This window comes from Ceratotherium simum, chromosome 23 (genome assembly GCF_057802395.1).
Source record: "Ceratotherium simum simum isolate JZ-2026a chromosome 23, ASM5780239v1, whole genome shotgun sequence".
Lineage (NCBI taxonomy): Eukaryota > Metazoa > Chordata > Mammalia > Perissodactyla > Rhinocerotidae > Ceratotherium > Ceratotherium simum.
In genome coordinates this window covers 41,161,609-41,175,895 of record NC_141922.1, presented here as the reverse complement: position 1 = coordinate 41,175,895, position 14,287 = coordinate 41,161,609, and the positions used below count along the sequence as shown (strand labels likewise).

Sequence of the window (14,287 nt, the reverse complement as noted above, 5' to 3'; positions counted from 1 at the left end):
AAGGATCTAAATGAGACAGGAGATCTGTCACTTCATTTTTCAAGAGTGATGTTGTGAAATCTGAATGGCCTCAGAGCTCGGGCGTCCAGGGCTCAGTGGGTATTTGTTTCATAACCTGAGACCAAAAGCATTCAGCTGAGTCAGGCTGTAATTGAGTGCCCCAAGGGGTGCTGCCAGCAGCTCGTCAAACAGAAGCACCAAGAGCTTCTCTCTGCGTCGGGAAAGGCACAGGTGAAATCGCAGGGCCTTGGCCCGTCGGGAGACCTTCCTCTACAGGGGCGGCCTCTTTTTGTAAAGGGCTGTGATTTCCAGCTGATCTGACCCAGGCAGGGTTGTTCTAGGGCAGAGGGAAGGCACTGCCAAGGGAATGGATGCCGGGCCAACACAGTGGGTGGACACTGCCCACTTTTGCTGGTGTAGCCCTTCTGTCTGCCAGCAACCTCCCACCTCTGCAGCTGTGAGAGGTTGGAATATCGTGTTGATGCGCCCATTTCCAAGGCCTAGGAGGCCAGCCCTGCTTCCCAGCATAAGAAGGTGGTAAGGCACAGTTTAAGGGTCACCGCTTGACTGTCAAATGACAGGTAACCATCAGCTTCCTTCAAAGCAGCAGCCAGGCCCATGTTCTCTTCAGGAGAATCACAGCACATGGAACATCTTTTCCCTCCATCTGGAATAAGAACTGCTATTCACTAGGGTCTATCCAGAGCAAAGCCTGTTCATTAAGCCACACAGGGATCCTGTGAGGTACAATCATCCTCATTTTGCAAATGAGATTTGAGGCTCAGAGAGGTTAAGAACTATCACAAAGCAGCCCAGCAAGTAAGTATCAGAGTGAGGATTCCAATGCAGTTTGTTGGTGACTAAGGCAGACAGTGGTCTTTCCACTATATGTGCTGTCCCTTTAAGGTATGGACCAGCATTTCTCAGTGGGGACACTGTTGGGACTCAGGAAGGACAATTTGTCCTTAATGGTACTGCCCACGCATTTGCATTCTGACCCGCATCCCTAGTGCCTGTAGCATCCTCCTGTCGTTGTGACAACCCAAACCACCCCACACATTTCCAGCACCCCCATGTGGCCCGCTTGAGAACTACCTGACAGAGACCCAGAGAGGCAGGACGCTCAGTCTGGAGCCCGGCTCTGAGTCTCCCCTCCTGCCACAGCACCCACACATCTACACAGATGATCCACAGGAGCACCCCACCGCTGGGGTGGGGCCTCCAGGTGGCTGTGGGACACGTGGGACCAGAGGGGCTCAGCTGTCCTGAGCCAGGCCAGGAGAATTTTCATTCATTACAGGCCTCTTTGTGTCTTTCCTGAAACCTGGCAGGGGTTGAATTTAACCCAGAGGGCTCTCATCCCCATTTCTCTCTGGGGATCCCCAGAAGTGTGATCAGTTTTTGACAAAACTGAGAAGGCAGTGAAATTTATTTTTGGTTCTTTCCTGCATTCCATTTGGTGTTTCTCTCCCAGAGCCCACAGGACACCTCTCTCTGTCTGGTACCACCTCAACCCAAGCACCTCTATTTATTTCCCCATAATCTTCCTGCCACCTCATCCAATCCCCGTGCTCTCAGTGTCCCTGGCTCAGCCCCCTTCTGGAGCAAATACTACTGAACTCAGTCAACTGAGCCAACAGAGGTTGATGATGTCTGTTGCCTCTCCCAGGGGCATTTGTGCTTTAAAAACTTGTTAACTTTACAACCTTGTTAAAAATGAGCCCATGACTGGAATAGACATTTCTCCAAAGAAGATATGCAGGTGGTCATCAAGTGCATGAAAAGATCCTCAGTATCACCAATCACGACGGAAATGCAAATCACAACACAATGAGATACCACCTCACACTCATTACGATGGCTGCTATCAAAAGGTAGAAAATAAACATTGGCAAATAGGTAGAGAAGTTGGAATCCTTGTGCATTGCTGGTGAGAACGTGAAACGGTGCAGCTACTGTGGAAAACAGTATGGTGGTTCCTCAAAAAATTAACAATAGAACTACCATATGATCCAGCAATTCCACTTCTGGGTATACGCCTAAAAAATTGAAAGCAGGGTCTTGAAGAGATATTTATACACTGATGTTCATAGCAGCATTATTCACAACAACCAAAAGGTAAAAACAACCCAAGTGTCCATTAACATAGGATGAATGAATAAACAAAATGTGGTATATCCATACAGCAGAGTATTATTCAGCCTTCAAAAGGAAGGAAATTCTGACATATCCTACAACATCGATGAACCTTAAGGACATTATGCTAAGCAAAATTAGCCAGTCATAGGACATATACTGTAGGATTTTACTTACATAAGGTATCTAGAGTAGTCAGATTTATAGAGACAGAAAGTAGAAGGGTGGTTGCCAGCGGCTAGGGGGAGTAAGGAACGGGCAGTTGTTTAATGGGTATAGAGTTTCAGTTTTGCAAGATGAAAAGAGTTTTGGAGATTGGTTGCACAACAATGTAAATGTACTTAACATTACCGAACTGTACACTTAAAAATGGTTAAGATGGTAAGTGTTATACTATGTATATTTTTTAAATGCAAAAAAACCCCTTAAATCCATTTTCTTACAAAGCAAATTTTATATCACTACTATAAATAGAAAACCACTAACCATAAAAATTACCTCAATAAAAAGAAATACTTATTAAGTTCTACCTTTAGAAAAGACTTATTAACCCCAAACAATGAATATGGTGGTTCTGAAGCGTGGTCGATGTGGTCTAGGAGAGGAAGATCTCCATGTGAGGGCTGAAATAATCCAGGCCAAAGGGAAGTCTGAGCTCCCACCCTCCCCCGGATGGTTCTTGGGACTCTGTGAATAACTCAGCTATACCCCGGGATTCAGAGCGGCAGACCAGAGCCCCAGGGCATCAATCCTCTGAGTTAAAAGCACTGAAGGGGCTCCGGGGCTGCTCAAACAATCTAGCTGAAAGCTGGCCCCTCAGCTCAGCACAGACGGTCATCAGACACCGCGGGTCGGCACCAGCACCTGGTCAGACCGCCCGAGGGCACACCTGCTCTGCCGTCCACTAGCTCTCTCACTGGGCACATTACTTAACCTCTCAGCTGCAGCTTCCTGATCTGTGGATAGAGTCCAGCGTATATGAGGCACTCGGTAAGTGAACAGTTCTGTCGAATGAATGGGAATAATATAACCCTAGTCACAGGATTGCTGTGAGACAGGTATACAGCTTAGAGCCGTGTCCAGCACCTGGTAAAGACTTGAAATAGCTGTTACTCTGTTCAAACTTGTGGAGACCTGCACCGGCTCTGGCCCAGGGAACAAAACAGCGTGAACTCAGGTGGTGGGCGACACTCGGGAATGACATGCCGTGGTTCTGGACCATCAGTCCACTCCCCTGGTGTGCGGGAAGAGATCTAGTGCCCCCACCTCACACTCAGAGAGGAGACGTAGAGGTAGTGAGTCAGCCCTGCCCTTTGGTGTTAGTGGCAGTCTTCAGCCCGAAAAGGAGAAATGGGAAACTAGCGTGCAACAGATCCAGCGGCTCCAGCCCACTCATGAGTGACACGCCTCCTGGTCCCGATTCCTCAACACCAGGCCTTCAGCACCAAGACTAAGTCCAGACCCCTAGCCCGCAGGCTGAGTAAGGCTCGGCCATCTTGACCAGGTCTGCTCAGGTCAGGTCTGAAAGAGAACTCGACCAAGCCTTGGGGAGATGTGTCACCACCTTAGCTGAAACTCTGGGCTACTTGTCTTGACCTCAGGGGGCCCTAGGCCCTTTGCACAGCCCTGATCATGTAGCTGGAGGGATTAGTTACCTCTTCTGCCGAGGGAGGGTGGAAATCATCGTACCACCAAAATCACCTATTTTTTGTGCCTGGCTTTATCTGTACGTTCTAAAATAACTACTAAATTCCTACCTATGCCAGCCCCTCTGCTAGACACTGAGGGTAAAACAAAGCCCTGTTGGAATTTACAATCTATTAGGAGAGACCCAACTAAATGAGCAATCACAGTGATGCATGGCGAATGCTCAATGGGGCAAGGCGGGTGCTCTAGGGATAAAGCAGGAGCAGCTGTGCCAACCGAGCCAGAGAGGTTTCCTGGAAGAAGAGGCACTTCAGCTGTGATTAGTGAGTAGTAATAATACCCCCTCATTATTAAACAGGAGATACTATATATGCCCTCAAAGAAGCTGAGCTCTTTTTTCCCACAAAAATTGCCTTTCAAAAAAAGGAGAAGGAGTTGCTTGTATCTGAGTCTTTAGAAAGTCTCATTTCTCACAGCAAAGAGCCTTGTCTCTCAGACTTTATCTGGACCAACAAAGGCCTAGTTAGAGCAAGTGTATTAGGCTGCACCACCTCAGTAGATGCTAGTGGACAGAAATGTTATACAAGGGTGCTAGTTATAGGGATGTTTACAGAGATGACCATATAAATTTGGCGAAAAAAAAGAAGGCAGAGGAATATAACACAAAACTAGTGATTATTCCTGGGTTGTGGTCTCCCAGTTGTGTTAGACACTGTGAACAAGCATGCCAAAGGGCCCTTGCAATACGGTGTCGGTGACTCCCTTGAAATGCCCCATACACACAAGGGACAGGTTCCTGCCAATGTCCTACGGGGATTCAGAAGGGCTGCAGCTCAGCAGGGTAGAAGGAGAAAAAGACGAGGGACAAGATCTGGAAAGCTGACGGCCAGCGCAGCTCTGGAAAGAGAAGGACGCTGGCGCCAAAGACACTGTATGTGATCAAATATTTTAATGAAATAAAATACTTTATGTGCTGTGTAATTTTAAATATGTGTACAGCCCTAAATTAATAGATTAAATACTTAAGTAGCTGCATAACTAGTTAACCTATATCCTAGGTTAGTAGGATTCTAGTTTGTAGATTCAGGTTGGGAAAAACCAAAACAGTTTTGGGGAAATCTCACTGAGAAAATGGAAGACTGCCTTATCTGTCGGTCGCCTTCTATCTGGGCAAAATGAGAAGTATGTTCAGTAACTTGGTCAACCAACAAGAATGCATTGAACACCTACCTGGATGTTGTGGGGGCGACTAAAAGGAAACCAGGGCCCCTCCCATCCGGGAGTTTGCATTCTAAGTCGGGAGACCAGAAACATGGCTGGAAACTGTCTAGACCACAGGAGACGGTGGGTGGGGAGGGCGAGTCTTCTGTGGCACCAGCATGACCCTCTTGTGAAAGTATGTTCTCCAAATTCGGGTCCACTGTACCTTGAACTTGAAAACATCCTGAGTCCATGGGCACCCATCAACAGGAACCGGAGGCAAGGAAAAGGACCAAATTAACCTGGAAGTGCCCTGTCTTGCCAGTGCGGCCCCCAGGGAAATGGTCCCTGACAAGCCAATGCCCGGCGGGCAATGCAAAGAATCAAAGGGAACCCCCCACATTGGAACCCCTGTCTGCTGTGTTGCCAGGCCCCGGCCATTTAGGTTCCTTCTGAGACCATGAGGTCCTCCCCAGGGCTGGATTCTGGCGCTCTTTGGGCAGTCTGACAGTGCCAGGCGCGTCCTGTGCCATAGCTCCTAGCACACCAGTGGCTATGCAAATGCCATAGACGAAGCAAGTGCCCCAAGATGCAAATCAGCAGTACCCACGGATCACCCCTGACCAGGCTCTCAGCTTCCTGCCAGTGGCCCTCTAACCACGATGCTTCATCCTGAGCTCGCCAGCTGGGCACGGGCATGGCTGCCCCGGCCATCAGAGGCAAACACCTGGGCAGAGCAGGCAGAAACCAATTTGTTTTACATCTACTACCTTGAAGGCAACACTCATCCCTTTTCCAAAGTGCCTACCATTGGCAACTTCTATCTGAAATCCCTGGGAACGTATTTGGCAAATCACATGCTGACACGTGTATCTTGTTAGCTGTCAAGATGAGTGAGATGCACGTTGAATGCCATCATTCAGCCTGAACCGAGAAACGCTGCTACTCGGGAAATCTGAGAAAACAAATACATTGCCTAACCTGATTTGACAGATTTATATTAATCCTTTGTTCAGAGCTTGTCGTAACTGACCTTAAATAGACCCATGATGACCCAGGGACATAGAGACCTCGAGTTGTCCCGTGCCCCCACATTAAAGCCATGAGCTGCCAGCATGGCCCTGCAGAGATGTGAGTGGAGCAGCTCCCTAGCCCGCATCTGCTATCCCACTTGCCCTTTAGTATCTAATGACCCTGGAGGAGCCACTGAAAACCGTATGTTCAAGCCTTGCCACCAAGGCAAGGAAAAAGCCAAGGGGCGGGTGAGGTTATTGCCACATTCTTAACAGTCCTGTCCACCTTCCAGACAGCCAGGGCAAGGCTCCAAAGTGAGTTCAAGGGTGGAGGAAATGATACGGGCATGGATTCTGGGGATACAAACATTTGGGGGCATTGAAGGACTTCAGAGTAGAGAAAGGAATAAAACTGCCACCCCCTTCCCTGGGGGAGCAACTCCGGCCTGGCCTCAGAAGCACATTAATTGCCGACTCATCATGACAAGTTAGAGTCCCTGAAAGAGAGGGCAAACCCTGCCCCCTCTCCTGCCCTAAGGGGACTGCCTTGCTGGGGGACAGTCCCTCCAAGTGAGATCCGGGCCAGGTCTCTACATTTGTTAACACTCCGCAGAGGGGAACCTGATGTGCAGACCTGAAGGACGCCCCCACCAGAGGAGGGTGAATTCCGGTCTCAGGCCTGGGAGCTCCAGAGTCAGGTTCAGAAAGGGCAAAACAGACACTGAAAGCACAATTTTATTTTCTCCAAAGGCTCTATTTTATCTTTAGATTTATAAAATATTTACATCATGTATTTGCTCTATTAAGATAATCAAAATTCAAAACTTCTTCCCAACTCTCTGAGTAAAATTGATTTCCCAGAAAAAAATGTACCTGGTTTATCCTGTGATCTTACGTCCAATAATAGCTAGAATTTCTGGAAGATTTACTGAGTGCTGAGGAATGTCCCAGAGCTTTACCTATTCTAATTTACTTCAGTCTCACAACTACACTCTGACGGAAATATCTTTATCCACATTTTGCAGATGAGGAAGCTGTGGCTTGGGAGATTACATGAAAGAAGCAGAGTTGGGGTTTGTGTTTAGTTTTATTTGAACTTGTGGGAGATCAAAAATTGGCCACCCTAAAATATGTCTCTTTACCTTGATTATTTTCTCTGAGGGACATTTGACCTCCCCCAAACTGCCTAAAGAATTTAACATAGAAGACCTGTTCCAGGAAGCAGCCACTATCATATGATGGCTGTAATATAATGTAAATAGATGCTACAATAGGAAAGGCACCAACAAGCCCATCTTATCAAAAATTCTGTCTCTCCCAGGCCACATTCTCTAGGTGGCCCCGGAAAGAGTTGCCAGACAAACATTTACATTTATAAGAGAAATCTCCATTAGTAAAGGTATCTCCCTCTCTGTACTGGGAAGAGGGGGGGTGACTTCATCTCTAGAAACTTATCAGTGTGGAAAGTGAGGCCTTAAATCTGCATAATAACCTTACTCTTGTTTACTGTGCTTTTCTGGTAATCTCCCATAACCGACTCCCCCCAACCCCAACATCCTCCTTTGTCTTTACCTGAAGATGGTATTTAAGATGAGAATCTCTGCCATTTTGTTGAGAAACTCAGTTTCCCTGGTTTCTCTCATGTATACATGTTGTTAAACTTGGTATTATTTTCTCCTGCTAACCTGTCTTCTAATTATTTGGCCAGCCAGAAGAACCTTAAGGGAAAGGGTGGAGGGGGATTCTCCCTCTTCCCCAACAACCCCAAAACTGGTGCCCTTGGCCATTGCAATGTATAACCTGCCTCTAGTCCACAGTCCTGAACTAGAGGCTGTTTTCTTCCTGACCAGGGATAGACTTGTAATGACACTCCCACAACAATGACAATAATAAAAGCAATGACAAGCAATGGTGTGTGCAAGGCTGGCAGTGAGTGTCTGAAGGGACTAGAACCCAGCTCTCCTTCCTCCAAGTCAGGCCCCACCCCAGCCATTCCCCAAAGAGAAGGCCTGAGGATCTCAGTGTGAAATGCCCACATGAGAGCCAAGGCCACAAAGGCCAGCCTTTCTTCTCACAGAGAAGGTCAGAGGGCACTGTCAGGGTCGACGACAGGAGGGGCGCAGCAGAATTGTGTCAGCTGGGAGCACAACGGTGTCCACCAGGGTCTGCACCTGGAGCCACCAGGCGCCCTGACTTTGCTTTTGCCTCTGAAAATGCATGTGCTTTCAAAGGGCACATCTCAAGGGACATCTCAGTGTTGCCTTCACCAACATTTCTCCTCAAATTATACCCCCCGGCAGGTTCCCTCTGAGGGAGGAATGTCTGGGGAAATTCCTCTGGTCACCCTAAAAGAGGGAGGCACCATCAAGACCCTTTCCAAGATGCTGACATGAATGTGTAGCTCAGCAGACACAGGGAAGATGAAAGTTCATCAGCACAGAGTCCCGTCAACAGGGGACCCACGTCCCTGATTCAGCTGCAGCTCTGCCGCCCAGTCATTCTTCCATCGATGATATATTTCCTGAGCACCTGCGGGAGCCATGCCCCGTGGTGGATGCCATGACACACAGATACACAGGACCCAGCTCCTGCTTTTATGATTTCAGAGTCAAATAGAGAAAAGTGACAGAAATATCTATGTACACTTAGAAGAACTAATAAACGTATGGCAATAAATAATAAGAGCTAGTAGTTATTAAGCACTTACTCTGTGCCAGAGGCTGTGTGTCCTAAACCACTGTCATTTATTACTGGGTTTAAATTTACAAAACCCTCTGGAATAGGTCCAGATAGCACCCCATTTCACGGATGAGGGTACTGGGGCTTAGCTATTTAAGTTACGTGCCTAACATCATACAGGTGGGGTGCTTCAGACTAAGCTTCTCAGGATTTGATTCAGAGCTGATTGGCCACACAGCATCAACCTAAAGGGCCCCGGGTCCCACCCCAGTGTGGCCACTCTGCCGCTGTGGAGCAGTGTCTGAGTCACAGGGTTGCTGCGAGGATTAAAGGCGTAAGGCAAGTGTTTGCAATACTCTGGTCAACACCATGAATACAAAGGTCTTTGTGCTCCACGTAACAAAGTCTGGACTAAGTGCCTCTTCGTCTCTCTGTGGGTCAAGTGACAGGTAGTCAGGCAAGGCTTCAGAGAGGTGGCCTTTGGTAGGGTTTTGAAGGAGCTGTACAAGTTTGCCAGACAATGTGTTGTGGGGACTGAGGAGAGAATAGGACATGGGAAAAGATATTCTAGGCAGCGGGAACAATGTGAGTAAAAGAAGAAGCAGTTACGTATGGCTGGAGGCTAGCGAGGGGCTGAGGTGGGGAGAATAGAAAGAAGAGGCCCGAGAGGTGGGCAGGGGCTGGATCTGGATGTCATGCTACCAAACTGCATTTGACCCTGAAGGTAACAGAGAGTGCAATGGGAAGGTCACTCTGCAACAATCTGGAAGGTGAATTAGAGAGGGAGACCTGGGTGGCAGCAGGAAGCCCAGTTAGAAAACTATTAACGTGTTGCCATGAGAGAGTCATTCACGCATTTGTTCAGTCGGTCAGGCATCCAGTCAATCAGCAAATATTTAAAGATTGTAGCAGTTCTCAAAGCATGATCTGGCACCCCAGAGAGCCCCAAGACCCTTTCAGAGACATCCAAATGCTCACAACTATTTTCATGATACCACTAAGACGTTATTTGTCTCTTTCACCTTCATTCTCTCACAAATGTCCGTGGAGGGTTCCAGAGGCTACATGACCAGGGATAGCATAACAGAGTGAAGGCGTGAGTGGATTTGAGGATCCCCTGGCCTTTTACTGTCAGACATAAACAGACTTGCAAATTTGTAAAACAAGGCCATTCTCCCCATTAAATTATTTTGGCTTTGGAAAATATAGTAATTTTTCATAAAAATAAGATTATTTAGGTTAACATGCAATGGGTTTATTATTATTTTTAAATGAACTAATAAATATTTTTAAATTAAGTATTTTTAAATTTTCTGCTTTGACTTTCAATATGGTAAATATTGACAGACATAGCCCTTATAAAAACAACTTTTTGAGTGTAAAAGAGTCCCGAGAGTAAAAAGTCTGAGAACCGTTGGCCTGGTATACACCAGGCAGTGTCCAGGATACTAGGAATAAAGCAATGGACAGGCCTTCATCCCCGCCCTCGGGAGGTGGTCCTTCCAGTCAGGTGAGATAAACAAGTTAACAGAGATGGCCACGTCGGGAGGCGGCGACTGTGAAGAGCACAGAGCAGGGTAAGGGATGGAGAGTGGCGGGTGGTGTGTGGCAGCAAACCCCTGGTCCTCACCGTCTTCTCTTACTCTCACTGAGTGCCACTGCCCCCACAGGCACTGCCTCCTCTGAGGGCCTCTCCCATGATGCCTCTTCTCCCTCCCACACCCCTCATAGGACAACCAGGCCTGGATGGAGTTGGGGAAGGCGTCCTTCATGCTCGGCACTGATATCTTGTTAAAAGCTTCCCAGAGCCAGTTAAGAATCTTCTCCTTGGACGCTCACACCATTCTTCTCAGAGACGAATCTTTCACACTCTCTCCTCCTCAAACACCCCTTCCCTATCCTCACTCACGGCTTCCTAATCCACTGTGAAATTGAAACAAGCCAAAAAGAAATTGCACCCTCTCCCGTCACCTGCTGTACCCCCTCCTCGTGGGCTCAGAGGCGTGGCCTTCCCTCCCCCAGCCGGCCTGTGGTTACTCTGGATGAGCTCTCCTGCCCCTGAGACCCACCGCCTCCTGGGCACGCCTTCTTGCCGGCTCAAGGCCCCCTGCTCCAGCGGTTATCTAATCTCTCTCCCGCATCGCTCATTTGTTACTCATTCCTAGAACTTTCCCATTAGCACACAAATATAATTTCTCCCATAAAATAACTCCCTTTACCCCACATCCCTTTCTATAGCCCCATTTCTCTGCTCCCTCTTTTGCAGCAAAATTCTTTAAAAGCGTTGTCTCTACTTGCTGTCTCCAATTCCTCTCTTCTCATTCGTTCCTGAACCCACTCTGGCCTTAATTCCTCTCCCATTGTCCCTCTGAAACAGTTTCCTAATGACGCCCAAGTCTCTAAATCAGTCCTTGTTCAGTCCTCAGCCTGCCTGACCATTTCAATAGGTTTCACCCAGCTGATCGTCCCTCCTCTTGGAAACACCTTCTTTACCTGACTTCCAGAACACCACATTCCCTGGGTTTTCCTACCCTCATGAGCTGCTCATTCTTCGTCTCCTTTGTTGGTTTCTCCCTGCACTCTGTTAGTGTACCAGGGTTCTGTCGTCAGACCTTTTCTCTTCTCTCAACTATAGTCACTCTGTAGATGATTTCAATCAGTCTCAATGCTTTAAATAAGATCTATATGCCTCTGACATCCATTGGAGGTGCTACATAAACGTACTTGGTTCCTTTTAAAATCAAAGGGGCAGAGAGGAGAACCCTGGATACAGGCCTTTCACCTTAAGAAAGGACTGGTCATTAAAATCTTCTGAAACCAAGCTGATCCTGAGGCCCACGGACCACATCGCCTGCTCTGTGCGATCATGATCTCAGTCTGCCCCTTATTTCCAGGTAAGAAGATGGCCTCGTGAGCGCGGTGAGCTCTGCCCTATACAAGCCAGCTATTTTCCCCCTGGGACTCCAGCTCAATTCCATTCTAATCCACACATCTTTATCGAGCAGCCGCTGTGTGCCAGACTCTGAAGCTGGGGACAGAACAGCTCACACTTCACTTGGTGAAGGCTGCGACACTCAGGCTCCAGCAGCATGAACAGTGCTTCTCTTCTAAGGATAACTGCTTGGGAATAATTTCTTCTTCTGAGAATGTCTCTGTAAAACTCTAAGTAAGCAAAATGCTTTGCTGAATTTCAGCAAACAGGGCCAGCACTGCCTTTTTAGTTGGAAGTTTGCCTTTCTAAGCTGGGTTCCCATGGTTCTCTTTCACTATTGCAGCAGAACGGGCTCACATGGAACACTTTCCTCCCTGTCACATCGATCTCTAAAGGACTGAATCTGATGTACAACTACTTGACATAATGAACACAGGAGAAGCACAAATAGCAAATGGAGAGCTTTGCATTCCCATTGTCACTCGTCACCATCTACTCCAGGCTGCCTAGGGCTCCCCAGAAACCCGAGAGACAGCCCCTTCTCCCACACCCTACCTCACTGGTCCTAAAGCTGCCTAGGGCTCCCCAGAAACCAGAGAGACAACCCCTTCCCCCGCACCCTACCTCACTGGTCAAGCTTGGGTTAAAGATGTCAGATCATTCTCACCTATTCTCACACAAACTCAAGTTTATTAACACCTACATTTCAAAGAAAGTATTCCAAAACCCGAGTTTATCACCATCTTTATTCAGCATCCCAACAATTTTAGCTAAACCTACCAGCCAAGTCTCCTCTCAACTCTTGCAATTTGAAACAGGAATACCATTCAATTTATTACTCCGTTCATTCATTATTCATTCACTCATTCATCACTTATGTGCCAGGCACAGTACACACAGTCAAGGAGGCAAGCAGACATGCATAGCAAGAATTGGAATGCGTATGACAACCGCCAAATGGTGGCAATACAGGGTTCAGTAGAGCATGCCGTGTTTTTCTCTGCCTGAAATAATAAAAACTAAGATCTACAGAGCGCTTAGTAATATGCCAAGAACCATGCACAATTTAATTTTCCTCTGAACTGAATGCGATAGCTACTTAACATCTTTTTGCCTTGGTTTCCTTTTCTAAAAGATTATTGAAGAGTCTTAACTTGCTAGGCATAAAGATAGCACAATTTTGTTTCTTCAGTAACTGCAGGCAACCACACTCTGTCACTTTCAGCCATTACATTGTGTGTTCCCTCTAGTAGGAGTTGATGCTATCTATTTTTAAAGTGCAAGTTCATAGTTGTTTCTAAGTTCTTCTCCTGCCGGCCTTCCAGTGCTGACTGGATTTCTAGCTCCTATGGGTTGGGAGCATGGGCAGGGGTGGGTCAGGACCTGCTTTCTCGCCACCCTCTTCCCCTTGCCTCTTCCAGGTCCTCATCTTCTGGTGCTGGGCGAGGAGGAGAAGGCGGGAAGGCACCTCCTCATGCGAGTGCCTGTGGTGAGTTTCTTGTCCTCTTGCCATGGTCAGCACTCTCATCTGACTCGGTCTCTAGACTTGGCAGTGACGGGAGGGCCACACAAACTAGCTGACGACCCCCTAATCCAGGGAAATCCTTAGGCATCGATTGGTCACTTTCGAGATTCTTCTGGCAGAACTCCCACTGCATTCCTCTTTGCTCCATTCTGGGGCAGCCCCCACCCCGTCTACCCTTTGCACCCCGAACTGTGGAGCTTTTGGGGGTGACTATTGCCTCTTGTCCACCTGACTGTGCCTCCTGACATCCCAGTGCTCTGATGAGTTGGAGGAGCAAGGACTTAAACCCACGCTGAACTGGGCAGTGATCAAGTCATGAAGGGCTGGCATGTTCTACAATGGAATAAAGTGCTTATGCTTTAGGCAAGGTGGAGCCCCAAATAACTTTGGAGAGGAAAGTAGCATGATTAGATTCGTATTTTATTACGATCATTCTCGGAGCACAGTGGAGAATGGACAGGAGAGGGTGAGACAAACAGCAGGGGGACCAGTCAGGAGTAGAATACCATGTTTTCCACCTTGCGTATTTTTGGTTGTACACATGGCCAATCTTGATGAATCTTTTTTGGCTTATGACATAGTCTACATGGTGATTCAACAAGCCTTGGGCAAGTGGATCTCGTCTTTCTATGGAAGGCTGTAGTAGAAAGCCTTACCCTAGTTGTGTCCCCTAAAAGGATATGTGAAGTCCTAACTCCCAGTACCTGTGAATGTCACCTTATTTGGAAATAGGATCCTTGCAGATATAATCAAGTTAAGCTCATTAGGTTTAGAGTGGGCCCTAAATTCAATGACTGGTGACCTTATAAGGACAGGGAGAATTGAACACACACACACACACACACACACACACACACACACAGAAAAGAAGTCCATGTGAAGAAGGAGGTAGAGATTGGAGTGAGGCAGCTACAAGCCAAGGAATGCCAGGGAGTGCCAGCAACCCAGACCCTAGGAAAGGTGAGGAAAGAGTCTACCCAGAGTCTCAGAGGCAGTATGGCCCTGTGACACTTGGATTTCCAGAACTGTGAGACAATAAAGTTCTATTGTTTTAAGCAATCAAGTTTGGGGTAATTTGTTATGGCAGGTCTAAGAAACTAATAGAATGGCCACATAATTACAGACTGTTAGAGCCATCGAGACCTAGCAGATGAG

General features: G+C 47.5%; 1 protein-coding gene and 1 long non-coding RNA gene across 2 annotated transcripts in view; both read left to right on the top strand.

Annotated features, from left to right (window-relative positions):
• CPQ (carboxypeptidase Q) overlaps positions 1-14,287 on the top strand; it is a 583,418-nt gene that overhangs the window by 524,629 nt on the left and 44,502 nt on the right. The gene's annotated exons all lie outside the window — the stretch shown is intronic.
• On the top strand, positions 11,444-13,330 carry LOC147914010 (uncharacterized). Its single transcript, XR_015555930.1, has 3 exons — positions 11,444-11,569; positions 11,681-11,841; positions 13,029-13,330. It is a non-coding gene; the product is annotated as an uncharacterized LOC147914010 (long non-coding RNA).